This window comes from Coptis chinensis, chromosome 2 (genome assembly GCF_015680905.1).
Source record: "Coptis chinensis isolate HL-2020 chromosome 2, ASM1568090v1, whole genome shotgun sequence".
Taxonomy (NCBI): Eukaryota; Viridiplantae; Streptophyta; class Magnoliopsida; order Ranunculales; family Ranunculaceae; genus Coptis; species Coptis chinensis.
Genome location: NC_141457.1, coordinates 93,547,269 through 93,563,064, shown reverse-complemented (window position 1 = coordinate 93,563,064; position 15,796 = coordinate 93,547,269). Strand labels below are relative to the sequence as shown.

The 15,796-nt window shown below is 36.8% G+C and overlaps 1 long non-coding RNA gene across 2 annotated transcripts in view; it reads right to left on the bottom strand.

Annotated features, from left to right (window-relative positions):
• Positions 1–5,646: 5,646 nt before the first annotated feature.
• Positions 5,647–15,796, bottom strand: part of LOC147519070 (uncharacterized) — a 29,020-nt gene continuing 18,870 nt past the window's right edge. For both annotated transcript variants that reach the window (XR_015214184.1, XR_015214183.1), the window contains one exon: positions 5,647–6,069. This is a non-coding gene — a long non-coding RNA (uncharacterized LOC147519070). The remainder of the gene's footprint in view (positions 6,070–15,796) is intronic.

Genomic DNA, 15,796 nt, shown 5'->3' with positions numbered 1-15,796 from the left:
CATTTGCAAGTAACATTGCATAATTCTTGTACATCAAATGAAGAAAACCATGGCACACATGAAATTCTTTTACATTGAGCAAATCATGATGCCTAAGCCTTAAAATAGAATAGAAAATTTGTAAAGACTTCGACACGGATGACATTTCTAAGTCTCTGTGCTCTATTAGCAAAAGTTTAGTATGCACATTGGTATGCCAATCGGAATGATAAGATGTTCCACTGTGATTGTACCTTCTAGACAATTATAAAGTTTAAATTGGGTCCTACCCAAAAAATCAAATAATCATCCTGCATTTATTGAGCTCACAATGCCTTGCAAAACTTTGATGTTCATTAATTGAGGCAAATTTTCTACCAATTTCAATATGCCTTTGGCATGCATTCAACATATTAAGAGCGAATGCTCCTTCGACAATTTAACATTTTGAGTGAGTAGATCAATTAAGCAAAATTCAAAGAAATTAAAACTTGCCAAGGTTAAAAATAGAAAGAACCTGAATAGGTGGATTTTTCTAAAATATCATTGTCTATACGACTATACCTTATTCCCAAAACAATTACAATTCAATCGAAGACATCTCACATTTAGTGCAATCATTAGACATTAAAACACAAAAAAGTTACAAATGTTTTAACAATAACATAACTATTTCGTTGCTTTCAGACCATTGATGTAAGGGCTTCAGAACTGAAACCAAAGTAATGAAGTACACATACACTTTCGTAGAAAATTAAAAAGTTCTCTGTAATGGTGGCAAGAATTCACTATGTTGGAACTTGCAAAACTACTTGACATGAAGACTCCCAAGCAATACTGGTTGTTTGCCCTACCTAATAGGTGAGCGATAAAGTTAAAATACATGAACTGCATTCTAAAATAGCATATATGGTGTAAAATACCCAATTCGAATATGGATATGATATATATTATTAAATACAAATTCAACTTAGGAAAAAAAACTAAAATTGTGATTATGAACTCCCAGTTCTAGTCGTTGGATGAAGAGCCTTTGACTGTCAGTAGGGCTGGAAATGAAGCGGGTTCGGGTCGGATCAGACTATATCCATGCCCAGATCTATTTTTTCAATACAAAACCAGATCTGGATCCATGACCCGAATGGATCCAAAATGGCATACCATATCCGAACCATTTCTGTAAATGGAATAATCGGATCCGACCCGACCCAACCCGAATTGCGAACCACAAGTTTTCAATCACCCACGTGTCTACAAACAAGAGAGACCTATTATTATTTGGAAGATATATTAACAAAATTTTATATTTTGGATTCGGATCTAGGAGGATCCGAACCGTTTAGAGTAAAACCATATTTGAATCCGAATTAAAAATGGATAATCCACATCCGACCCATTTTCTTATTTGGACTCATTATTAAGGTCCAAACCCGTTGAAATGGATTTGGATCGGGTCGGATTCGGGTCAAAACCCGCACCATTTCCAGCCCTAACTGTCAGTACTTATTTGCAAAGTTGCTATCACAACAGAAAGCAAAATATGGCAATAAAAATGTAAAATGCAAGTCTATCGGTAAATATAGGTAATTTTATATGCTGAAAATTTCACACGGGCTGTTTTTTTGTTGAGATTCTGATTTCAAAAAACAAATTGTTTTAAGTACTCGCTTTTTTTGTTGAGATTCTGATTTCAAAAAACAAATTGTTTAAGTACTCGCTTCACATGTTGCCAGAGATTTGCAGTGGGTGGTACTTGTGAATACTGGTTGAACCGCACTCCATGTCATTGCGAGACACCACTGACCGATCAAGCATGATTCTTTAATAGATATTGGAATCCTAGAACAACAAAACCTACATGATAAGATGAGCGCTGCATTATTTGTACAACCAAGGAACATTCTTCTTTCTAGCTTTGCCTTACACCGACTTGGTTGCCTCTTCATTCGAATCTAGCCATTGCTTTGGTGCACTCTTTGGCCAGTCCTTTGCCTTAGACGATTAACATCATTATAACAGTTGATTCATAAACACCACTAAACAGTTGGTGACTTTTAATAGATTGCATAAGTTGAAGAACCTATATAAGCTTAGCCGAAACATCGCGCTTGTAAATTTTCATATGTTTGACTACCCCAAAAACTCTAAACGTTGGGATAAAATTAGAAATCCATATTGTACTACACACGTAGAATAAAATTCCACAACCTCGTTCTCGTATCATAATGAGGCCTGAACGGTGGCATGTAAACCTTGCAACTGCTGCAGTGTCTGATTCAACTTGCCATTATTAGACAATTCCTTGTCTGCACATTAACTACTTATGCACATTACCTTACTTCCTTAACCCAAAAATAATAGTCATAGGAGAACATAAGCTAATTATGAGTACCTAGCTTGAATGGATCTATACATCTATACAGACTGGGAACAAATTCGACTTGGATGTGAACAAATTCTTAAAAGAAAGCGAGTGAAAATGAGAGACATTTTTATAAACAAACTGAAACGATGAACCAAATTGAATCACATAGACTATAAAACTGGTATAGTAATGGAAGTAGTCTCAGGAACCAGTATTGTTGCAAGCTTTGCATTCGAAAGCAGAGTTGGAGAAGAAACTTCCTCAAAGAGAGCAATCTGTAATATAATGAAGAAAAGAATTAAGAAAGTGTTATTATTGTCTTTAAGAACCAATCGATTCCGAATTGATTTGAGTTCCAAAGGAACCTCATATTTGCATACAACAAATCTGATTTGAACTTCCAAATATTTCAAAACGGGAACCAAATCAATATGTTCATAATAAGCTCAGCTTCCTCAACTAGTGTGAAGCTGTTGCCATCTCGTGCTTGCCAATCAATCAAGTTGATGCATTTTTAACTCATTAAACCCTCTAAGAAATAAAATTAATATTTAAAATAGTTTTGGTAAAAAGAATGTATATGTGATACAATAGCAATAGCAATAGCATTATAGAGTGAAGAAAAGGGAAAGCCCCGCCGACTCAACTTCAAACTCAATCAAGCTAAGTCGATTCAATTAGAGAAATTCCACATGAATTTGGCGTTGTGTTTATGACATTTCAATACAAATGGCCCAATCCCTATAATTCATGCAATATAAATCTCATGAAAACGCATATTGATTTTACATTTCTTCTAGAGAAAATACATCAAATGAAAGAAAGAGTTCGTGAGAGTGAGATTACCTGAGAAGGGACAATTTCACTTAGGTAGAGATTCTCTGCACAACTACAAGTCTACAAATAAGAAAAGAGATGAATAAACGGACAGAGTGAATATCAAACTTTGAGTTGAGGAAGTGAGGAAGATTGTTATTTGTACTTTGCCAAGCCAATGTAAGGTTTCAAGGCGGTCCACGGGTCTTCATGGTATTAAATACAAATGTTTTTGGATTCCAGATTGAAATCATTGAGTACAACAATTCCATCATTTCCATATAGAAGAAGCTAAATTAGTGATCATTAACAAAATTGAAACATTAATGAGGTTGATCAGTAATGCATTATAAACATGAAAACTGGAATTTAGACTCTAAAAAGATGATGAAAAATTGAAAAAATCCTAGATGGATGACAAAAACCACTGTGTTTCACTTCTGCAATAACAAAAGGTATTGCACATGTGAAATATCTCAGAAGTACCATGGTTCGTAACTAATTACATGGAGTGCTATGTAAAGAAGATGTCCTTCTGGATATGGAATATATAGAGTTCGATCCTTATCTACATATTTTCTAATCAAAATATGATATTATCAGTAAGCTTATAAAAATAATACATTAATGTTGCTAGGCACATTGTCACTTCATATATATGTCAATGTATTATATATATATATATATATATATATATATATATATATATATATATATATATATATATATATATATATATATATATATATGGAAGATTTAATGTTGATGATTTAATTTGTGATAGCAGATAGTCATCTTCTAAATCTTCTAATTCCAATCAAATTGCAAAACGGTTGTTCAATTCTTCAATGGAAGTTAAAAGCACAAATTGGCTTCTTTCACCAAAGTTTACAGATGTTGTAGCTAATCCAATCAATTCAACCCAAAAGGTCGTCAATAATCATGACTCACCCGTGTTACCTTTTCTATGACTTTGTTCTGCCTTCCGAAGTCTTCTATGACATTAATTGTGCTAATCAGGACCAACACAGAAGTTTTCCAACTAAATATCTTACAGGTGATGGTTTTGTCTATGTTAAGCTAACCTCGGAGTAGGAATTACATACATAGCATAAAATTTTGAAAAATGAAATAGAAATAAAGCCCTAATAAAGTAGTCGATAAATATTCAAAACACTTAGTCACTTACCCGAAGAAGGAGGGTGACCTTTTACCATCCAGTTTTTATCTTTGCAGACCCCAAAAAATTGGAGGGTTTTGCATTCTCATCAATCACCATTTTGCCGAAAATGCAACCAATTCCATGGACTGAAACTGAGAGATTATTGGAAAAAAATTGAAAACAAAATTATATGAGATTAGGAATACTAAATAAGAAAACATGATATAATAGAGGACAATGACAAAAGTAAGGGGGAGAAAACGAAAAAAGGAACCTGAGATCTTCTTTCTTATAGCCATTGAAAGAGCTATGTGTGTTAGAGCTGTTTCGTTTTCCATTTGGATCGTTTTTTGCTTGGAAATTTTTAATACAATCTAGGATTAAAGGGAAAAAAATTAATGGAAGGGAATGGAAGTTGGATCGTTTTCTTACAATTTATTGTGCTTTAGAGTGTAGGGTGGTAGAAGCCCAAGCCCAAGCCTAGCCCATTCAAAGTCTTTATGGTATCTCGAGTTTGAATATTGATATGTGCAAAATAATTTGATCAGTCGGACATGAATGATAGTTGGGTACGTAAACTGTACCTATCAATATTATAGAATCTATACACGAATTATTGGGGAAAAAATGAACAAAAACAACTGAAACTCTATTTAGCAAAATAAAAATAAAAATGACATAGATGTTGTTCTCTACCACACCTTCATAAGTTCATATGTAGCCATATGAAACATTGTCCAATACATCAATTGTGAAAAAACGTTAAACAATCACCGCTTTTTTGAGCAATAGACACATAAATATTGATTTTCAAGACAATCTTCGAATCTTCAAAATAAATTTACATTGAGTAGTCTGAGGCTCTAAGCACACTGTGAGCCATATTCTCAAATAAAATTACACACTCACATAACCAAACAATAGACATGAATAAATTACTTGATTGAGGCAAAACCTTAGGACTATAAAAGGAAGCTTGTTTAGTTGTTTTTAAGACTATCCTTCATCAATAACTATAGAGTATTACTTTTCATGAGATAAAATCTAGTAATTGCAGTTTTGTCTTTATAGTCTGGACCTCATTGAAATATTGAATTAGTGGAACCAGTTCTTTTCATCGCATGTTTTCAGATGTGTTTACCCAAAGTAAAAAACTATTATACATGCCATAATAATATTGCAAACTACAAAATAAAAAATAAAAAGCCATTACTGAATTGACCATGGATAAAAATAGTTATGACGATTCATTGCGTCTTCAACTTTCTTTGGTAATTGAGATAACAAAGCCTCTTTGCCAAACAAACTTTTCAACAAAAAAAACTACGACATCGAACACATGAATTTACTTCTCAAGTCAGTTATAATGCGAAATCACAAAATTGAACTAAATTGAAATTTGAAGATACAACTTTGTTCTGCCATACCAACCGATACATCCACATTGTGGTGGTACTTAAAAGATACATGATATCGCCATGTAGCACTATCCGGAGGTCCACACACTAAGAATTCATCATGAGCGTTTACACTTGAAATCTATACCCACCAAAATAAGACACATTAGATGGCATCCCCAACTGAAACACCAAATAGTTGTCAACTCTCACAATGCATATTCTCTGAAGTTCATCTTTATCCCCATTGTATCTAACCTTTGAAATTGTATATGCCTCCACAACTATTTCAGAGCTTATTTGACATTCTATGGCAAGTAAACTCTGAAATTCTGATTCCTTTGAACAATCTGCATTTTATCATTCATAACCATAAACAACAGCTTGGTGACAATTATTCAATATTGCATTTAGAAACCTATGCGCTCTACACAATAGTTTGGTGAAAACTTGCAATTGAAAATTTGAAGCACGCAAACCAATATGTGAGCAACATCATCAATAAACAATCCCAAATATCAAAAGGTTGTCCCGCTTGACCAAAGAAATTTTGAGCAACAAAACCTAAGTAGTATAGTCATCCATAAGACGAAGAAATGTTAGTAGTATTGCACTAATGAAAAGTTCATTATGGAAGATTTCATCAGACCTCAATAAAACTGAAAAAATTGTTGGTGTGAAAAGAAAGCTTGTATATACAAAGAAAAGTACCTTCACCATCAAATAGATGCTCCAAGTCCGAAATAACATACCTTAAGCATATAAACTTCCAAAAGACTAAAGCAAAATGGAGAAAGTTCTTCAGAGGATATATAGCCGACATAGAAAATGGATGAAGTTGGTCGTTGTTGCAAAAAAGAAAAATCAAACAAAAATTAGAGCATCTATATAGTAAAACACTAACCAAGGCATAAGGAAACAATCTTACAAATTCGTTGTTTTAAAAGATAAACAGACTTCTGAAGAAGGCATATACAATTTAGAGGTCAGATACAATGGGGATAAAGATGAATTGAATTGAGAAATATGAACTACCAGCACAAAGTAATTGAATTGAATTGATAAAGATGATAGGGATTTACACAAATGTAACCCAAAAAACATGCGAAATTGCAAACCTCAATGAATAGTCTTCACGTAAAAAAATGTGTTGGGTTTAATAATCGTAAGAGGAGTCTTCACACCAAAAATTGGGAGAGAGAGATTTGCGAGTTGGGGTTTTATAGAGATAGTTGAGTGAAGCTGATCAGATACGTCGTTATTTAGTCGTGCTCTGCTTTAACTCTATTGAGTAATTGCAATGAATGGTGGTTGATAAGCACCCAAAAGTGTATTATGAAACCCCATTGAGACATATAAATTTGGTTAATTATGTGTTTAATAATCATGAAATAAATATGTTTTCATACTTTTGCAGGTATTCGCAGTAAACATGGAAATATCATTTAAACCTGCGATAAAGCACGAGGAACAACATATATATGAATTCTTCCAAATCCGCACAGAAGCATCAAACTTCCGAAGCTCCTACCTCTTGAACCAGACTCGAATCACGACAAGTGAGCTGCTCGCATAATCAATGTCGCGGTGAACTCTACGCGATAGGCGAAAGTTGTAAAATTGCCCAAAGATCGGACCGCCATCGATCGCACATAGGGACCCACTATGCGGGCCCGCAAGATTGGATGAGTCATCAATCATGGAGCATGTCAAGACAAAAATAACAAATTATTGGTGCAAAGTTGACACCTTGCATGTAATTAATTAGATTAGGTGTTAATAGTGAAAAAAAGTAAGGTGTCACTTTGTTTTAATGTGGTGGATAAAAATGAAGTAAATGTGGTTTGATGTTTCACATGGGAGGAAATGAGATGTCTCTCAAATGGAGAAGAAAACAAAACAAGGGGGACACTCCATTTACTCCCTTTTCTTTTCCTTACCTTGTATTATTTTAGTTCCTTAGTCATTTTTATTATTTAGTTTTTAATTTTGTAAGAAAGCTTGTAATAGTTTTTAATGGAGGAAACTTTGGTTTTCTTCTAGTGGAAAATAAATCAAAAGCAAGTGAGAGATAATTAGTCTTCTTTTTCTTTTTTCTCTCTCTCTCTTTTTATACTTTCTAACTTGTAATCCTTCATCCCAAGGATCATGAGCTAACTTCCCTTTGGGGAGTTAATCAAACTCATGTGAGGGAAAAATCTTTGTTGTTGGTTTGGTGGGTTGTTTAGGAAGAACAACTAGACCTACACCCTATCCCAAAATGATAGTTGGTGTAGTGTCTAGTTAGGGATCAAAGTGATGAGCTTAGAGATAAGTCATTGCTTTGATTCCACTTGCTAGCATGTATGAGCTTAGAGATGAGCCATACATGTTAGGGATCAAGTTTTCTTCTATTAGACTTGTCTATGAGTTCTAGGAAGAATAAAATAAACTTATTAAAATCAACAACAAAAGTTAACTTCACATGAGGAGGATTAACTCTCCATATTTTCTTTAGTTAATCATATTGTGTTTAGTTGCATGAATTTAAATCTTAATGTTTTTCTTAATGTTTGTGTAGGAAAGAAATCTAGTATTAGTTTTAAACTTACTCACTAGTTCCCTAATAGTAAAAACCAAGTTGTAGTTGTCCTAGACTTTAGGTTAGATCGAATCTTTACTCCAACTATATGAACACGAAATTTTGTAAGTAAGGAAACTTTGAAATTGCACTTTTGTCAAATTAGAGAGACAATATCTAACGTAGTGAAAAGTGGATATCAAAATGGCGCCACTGTTGTTCTAAAGGCATAGGACGAGTGCTACGGTTTGGACTTTACTCCAAGGGGAAACACCCCTCTCATCCTCCCTTGTTTTTCCTATTTTTCTGTTTTTTTTTCTTATTTCTTCATTGTCGAAACCAAACGAACTGACCTGTCTCAAAATTTTTTTTTCCTGTACTTCCAAGTACCGAAAGTTAGGATTGGGGAAGTACACTGCAGGCGATTCTAAGGGTTCTGTGCAAAGTTGAACTCATTGTGACATCATTGACACGCTGCGGCGCTGAATTGACACGCCATTCCGAGTTTAACCCGCCAGCCGCTGGTGTATTTGTTTTGTTGGTGCTCATAATTTACCTCCAAAGATCCCCCTCGATCTATCTTGATCCATATCCAGGCCCCACTCTCTGGACCTGTAACTGAAAATTCGACTATTCTATTGGGATTAATCACGTCGACGATTTGAAACGTCTGTTTCAATTCTTTGGCGGACTAGCGGGAAGCTACAGGTTCCAAAGTTTTATTTTTTTTTTATTATTTTGTTGCATGAATGCCATGTACGTAGTTATTATAAATTAGTTTATGGATTATTATTGACGTCTTAGGCTAGAAATATGCATGAATCATGTTAATACGCCCGTAAATATTTATATGCGATTAAGTGGGTATGAATTGCATATTAATGTATATGTACATACCAATGGTACTATTTTGCATGGTTATCTATATTTATATGTATAAGTGTCTATTATTGCATGTTTAGTATTTCACGATATCACGACACGGTATTGTATAATAAGTCGATTTTGTCAAGAAAGAGGAGAACATTCCAACGAGGGTTAAATTCGAGTTGGGTAAGTTATTTCTAAACCCTACGGATAAAGCCGCTCTATATGACACTTTCGCAATCTCAATGAGTATTGTCGAAATCGAATTATTATGCAATACAAGAGTTGTATTTTAGTTTATGTATAATACCTTGCATGTTTAGTTTTGTCGTGATTTATCTGCGTCGCTTACTATATTTATTCGCATGCTAATGTATTTAGATAATGCATGAGTGATTCAAATTTGCCTGTTATCGCTGATATATCGTTTACGTAATATCGATTTACAAATTAGCGCACATATATGTATTAATCGATGTATATTTGCCTGCAGCATGCATGGAAGTATTTATCGATGACACAAGCTTGCCTATTCGTATAGCTATACGTATGAGTAGAGTATCTTCACATGCTACTGCACCTAGTATTGTATGAGTAGAGTATCTTCACATGCTACTGCACCTAGTATTGTATAAGTAGATCGTATTTGCATGTTTGTATTTTCACCCTTTCATAAATCTTAAAAAAAAAAAAAAAAAAAAAAAATTAATACTGACTTTGCATAAATTTTAATTCCATAAATCTTAATCATATTCCAACGGTGTCTAGGAAACTTGAAAGATTGAGGTTACTTAATTAGAACCGTGCTCGCACGGAAAGCCTCCCTCATATCTCTCTTGTGACCTGGCTGTTGGTTTATGCACACGTATTCCTAGATTCATTGTTACGTTAGCAGCAGCTTAGGCCTATGTTGTTCAACTCTAATGCTTAAAGATAATAATAAAATTCGAGTACTACTAAATTCCTTCTGTAAATTAGATCTAATTTTATGCTTGCATGAGATTAAGGTCTGGTTCCACTAAAGAAATTGAACATACCTATCGCCGAAAAAATAATGATAAAGCAATTGCGTAAGTTCTCACCTAAAAATTGTTCTTCTTCGTTAATTACCTTCATTACGATCCTTCGCCGCCATTAACTTCGGCTGCTATGGCCGACGATCCTCCACCAACCGAGAAGCCCCCGCCGACTTTTTTTATATCGCATTACAGAAAGGACCTTCTTCCCCGATCAAACTTGAGGACATTGTCGGTGATTTTCGTGATCCCGCCAAACGTTTTTAGTTTGTTACCTATATATCATGGTTTGGATCACGAAAAACCTTACAATCATCTTCGTAGGCTGCAAAAAGTGGCCACAACATTTCACCATCCAGCAGTCTTTAAGGAACAACTCTTGCTTCGGCTATTTCCATTCACTTTAGCAGAAAAAGCGTCAATTTGGCTAGCAGGACAACAGCCACATGGAATAAACTAGTTCAACTTTTCATGCTTCAATTTTACACTCAGAAGAAAACAACTGAAATGCTTCAGAAAATTCAATTCTTTCATCAAAATCCTCATGAATCCTTTACGAAAGCATGGAGTCGTTTTACTGATCTTCTGCTAGAATGTCCTCATCATTAGAACAACAATGGGGACCATATTAGATGCGACTGGGTGTGATATTACATAAGCTGCGCTTATGATTCTGTACACCTCTCTTTTTTGCCGCTTTTAGCAAAAACAAAAGATAAGAGACTCTTCTCTATCTCCTCAACTCTCTATTCATAGCTATTTCGGGTAAAATCCTACACTGAACAACAATGTTAGTTCCGAAAAATTTCTTCACTCCTTGCCTTTTTGTCAAATCCTTCACCGCTACGGTGAAAGTTCTAAAAGGCTAGTTTCTATTCTCTCGTGGTCGGTTTCTTCTAGGGGTAAAATCCTCTACCGCGGAACGCACCGAAGTTCAAAAGAAACAGACAAACATGGATATCTATGAGTTCGAAAGCTCCTTTAATGAGAAAAGAAGCATACAAAAGGAGATGAGAAACACTCGGGCATCGACATTGGTAAGGAACCAAATCAGCAAAGTCGAATATGGTGCGTGAAACAACGCCAAAATCTCTTATCTTTGCAAAGAAAGAAAGCCACACAACAACAAGCGTAACTTCAAGAGCTTCCAAACCCCGAGAAGATGGGGACTACCCGTACCATCACCATTCCGAAAAGGCGATGAAAAGGGGTTGCTCTATTGTAAGTTCCGCTTAGTGGGTAGAATTGATTTACGTAAAGTACCAATCGAAAAAAGTCGCGTGAAATAGCAAGGAAAATCTGGCCCTCGTGAGTAGATTATTACTCCCATTGGTAAAGGATATCTATTTCTGCGATTTTCAAATGCTGAGGATCTGAATAGGGTGTGGGCAAAAGGAGTATGGGACTTTGATAAAAGTCCAATGAGAATAAGTCAGTGGACACCGAACTTTTGTCCGGATAATCAGAGGCAGTCCCACGCTTTATTATGGTTTTAGTTTCCAGGACTTGGTCAAGAATTCTGGGAACCAGAAATCCTTATGTCCATTGCAAGAGGGGTGGGTTATCTGATGCAAATTGATGAGAAGACGCTGAGCTGAGAATACGGATATTATGCGAAAATACTGGTAGATGTGGACCTTTCAGAACCCATACCTGACCAGATTTATGTGCAAACAAAGTCGGTGAAGTTTTGGCAGACATTGGAGATAGGGAAGTTACCAAAGATGTGTACCCACTGCAAAATTGTCGGGCATCTGGTTACTGAATGTAGGAAACTAAAAGGTGATATGCAAACTTCTCGAGGGAAAGAAAATAAAGGCAAAGATGTTGTGATTGACCTTACCCCTGATGCCGATTTTCGAGGAGGGAAGACGAGAAGGAAACGAAGTCGAAAACAGACGCAAGTTTCAACCTAGTAAACAAGGAGAGACAATTTGGAGACCAAAATCTAATGAGCAACCGGTGGAAACACGACTTAATAGGTTTGAAAATCTTGAGATTGAGGAAATACAAACCATAGAGGTGCAGGAGCTAGCTGCCGAACAAGGACAAGCAGTAAATGGGGGGACATACAAAGATAGAGAATCATTTCAGGAAGCAGACCAAGACCAAAAAAAAATGCAGAGTCAGTCAGGGAGGAGGAAGTAATTTCTCTGGAGAGAAACAAGGAGACTGACAGTGCTGGAAACGAGGGGACTGAGCATGAGCATAATCCCAACTCAGCAGGCAGCAATGACGCATCACTGTCTCGAATCCATGAAGTTTACGCTGAAAAAACTTTGGTCGAGACTGAAGCGGAGAAAGTTCTTCAAATGATGGTACGCAAACATCATTCTGGAGTGGATGATAAAGAACCTCCTGACCCAGAAACCCCTACTTCCAGATAGGGAGACATGGCGGAGGATGATGAACAAGAGGAACAATATCCTACTGTGGGCTTGATGGTGAATGACACTCAAGAATCCGATATAATCTTCAGGAGTCGAAACAGACCTCAGTGGCAGATGCAACAAACATATCCCTGTTACGTGTCCGGATCACGATCTCGATCGGGCAAAAGGGATAATTAAAGGTGGTTTACACCTTCACTCACAATAAAAAAAACCTCGATCTCAATGAGGTGCATATTTTGGAACATCAGAGGAATTGCGAACGACAAGTCGCAAAATAGGCTTTCGAAGCTCATCAATAAATGGGATCCTGACATAGTAGGTATTGCCGAACCTATGATCAGCCCTGATGATTTCTCCAAGTCTTATCTCCAATCACTGGGAATGAGTTCTTGCTTCTTCTACAACACTAGTCCAAATAGAGTTCCTAACATTTAGCTTTTCTGGAAGACAACAGTTGCTACTCCGAATCTGATACATTGCTCCAATCAACAGTTAACAGTGGAGATAGATGGAGTGCTTTTGTCTATTATTCATACTTATTGCATCTATGTGAATCGGAGGCAACTATGGATGGATCTTCATCAGCTAAGCCTCATGAACCTTCCATGGTTAATTCTTGGTGATTTTAATGCTTATCCGAAAGCTACCGGACAAACAGGGAGGCCATCGACCATCTACAGCAGTGATGTCTGATTTTAGAGAGTTTGTTGGTTCCAATCACTTGATGGAAGCTCCTTGCAATGGGTTTCACTTCTATTGGTGGAACAAGCAAGTCGGGCGAATTTAAAAATTCCGTAAACCGGACAGGATGTTCTTCAATATTCTATGGAGCTCCAAATACCCGGGATGGAACTATAAGGTATGCAACAGGCTATGCTCGGATCACTCTCCTATAGTGGGTCGAAGCGTAGATATTCCTCGACCAAAAAATATTCCCTTCAAATTTTTCAACATGTGGTGTTCACACTCAACTTTCAGAGATACGGTTCAAGAAAATTGGGATGTTCCCCGTGGTCGACATTCAATCTATATTCTGACACAAAAACTTAAGCGACTGAAAAGTGCTTTGAAAGTTTGGAACAGGGAGATATTCGGTAACATCAAATTTCAAGTTGAAGAAGAATCTAAGAGTCTAGAGCAGATGCAAAAACATTTTGAACAAGGGAACATGAATGAGGAGTTCACTATGCAAATGGTGAATCAAGAGAACAAGGTTGAGCAATTGCTAGAACAAGAACAGATGTTCTGGAGGCAGAAAGCAAGAGCCAGCTGGGATAATGATAATGATCGAAGCACCAAGTTCTTTCACGAATGGCTTAATAGCAATAGAAGCAAATCTATGATATTGGAACTGAAAAACAATGAGGGGAACACACTCAGCACTCAGGAGGATATTGGAGAGTTCTTGGTCAAGCACTATGAGGATAAATTCAAAAAATCGGAGCATGAGATTGATTGGAGTCTAATTCAAAATATGCCTCAGGCAATTTCAGATGAAGACAATGAAAAGATATCTTCCATCCCATCAGCACAAGAAGTGAGGGCAGCGGTTTTTCACCTTAAAGCGGACACCTCCCCAGGCCCTGATGGTTTTACGGGCTTTTTCTTTCAACAATGCTGGGACATTGTGGAATATGATTTGGTCAGAGCTATAAGATATTTCTTCATCAAATCTCGGCTGCCTATGGGAGTTAACTCGAACTTCATTGTGTTAATCCCTAAAGAAAAGAATGCCAACCAAAGTTAACAAATTCAGGGCCTATTTGTCTTTCTAATTTTGTGTTCAAGATCATCACCAAGATTCTCGCCATAAGATTGAGCCCAATTGCAGAAAAGGATCATTAGCAAGGAGCAATATGGTTTCATCCCAAATAGAAACTCTCAGCAAGCCATTGGGTTAGCCTCCGAAGTTAATCAATGAGCTGCAAACACCTCGCATGGGGAAGTTTAGCAATCAAGATCGACATTTCTCAAGCTTTTGATACAATGGATTAGGAATTTCTATGGCAGCCCCTACGACATGTGGGATTCGTGATATATGGATTCAATGGCTACAAGGAGCTTTCTCTAGCAACTCAATGGCTATAATGCTCAATGGTGGACCGAAAGGTCATTTTTCTGCTGAGAGAGGGCTGAAACAGGGTGATCCACTATCTCCAATGCCTTTTGCGATAGCGAGGGACCGTTTTTAAGCGTAAAACATTAGCAAGCTTGTCCACGAGAAGAAGATTTGGCAGATGGTGGTTAATGGTAAATACTGCAGTCCATCACACCTAATGTTTGTCGATGATATTTTCTTGTTCAGTAATGCTAACATGAGATGCACCAGACAGATTGTCAAGGTTCTTAATAGATATCAAGACTCATCTGGACAAATCATTAACAAGGACAAATGCAAGATTTTTCTCAGCCTAATGACAAACAGACGGAAACAGCTAATACATGAGACTTTGAATATCAAGGAAGGAAAATCACCTCGAAAAGTACCTAGGGGTACCTCTAGTCATGGGAGAGTAACGAAAAGTAGCACTTGCTCCTTTGGTGGATAAGATCGGAAAAAGCTTCGGATGGGCGGCAAATTACTATCTTTCCAAGGAAGGGTAGTCCTTGCACGACATGTTCTAAACAAAGATCCCAAAGTGCATAATATGGCTATATACAAGTGGCGAAATCGATAAGGGGAATGTGAAGCTATTATCAGAAATTTCATTTGGAGCGGAAACCCTACAACGGAAATCTATCACGGTATCATGGGAGAAAGCATGCAAGCCTACAGAGGAAGGGGGGATCTGGGGTTAAGGAGATCGCAAGATATAAATCTCTCAATGCTTATGAAACAAGCGTGGAGTCTTCTAACGAGGATTGTGATTGGGCGCCCTTCATGAAAGGTAAATATACCAATCGAATGGGGATGGTCAAATTACAAAACCTCCACCGCTTTTGGAATGGTATCAAATGGGCACTAAGTGAGATGAAACATCTTCATGGATAAACGGTGGGCAATGGCACCTCTATCAATCTCTCGGAGAGAACCGGATGTTGAATAAACCGCTTCTGCGACTTCTTTTCGTGAAGAGCGAAAAGAGATTGTCAAGTTTCACCAAAGCTCGATAAAGTGTATTCAGGGGAGATAACCGAATTTTTCGGTAAACATGACTCAACCGCTGCGAGCAAATGGGCATAGAACCGGGCACTCTCCGCGTACAAATAGTGCAAGAGAGGATACAAGGGTATGGGTAGG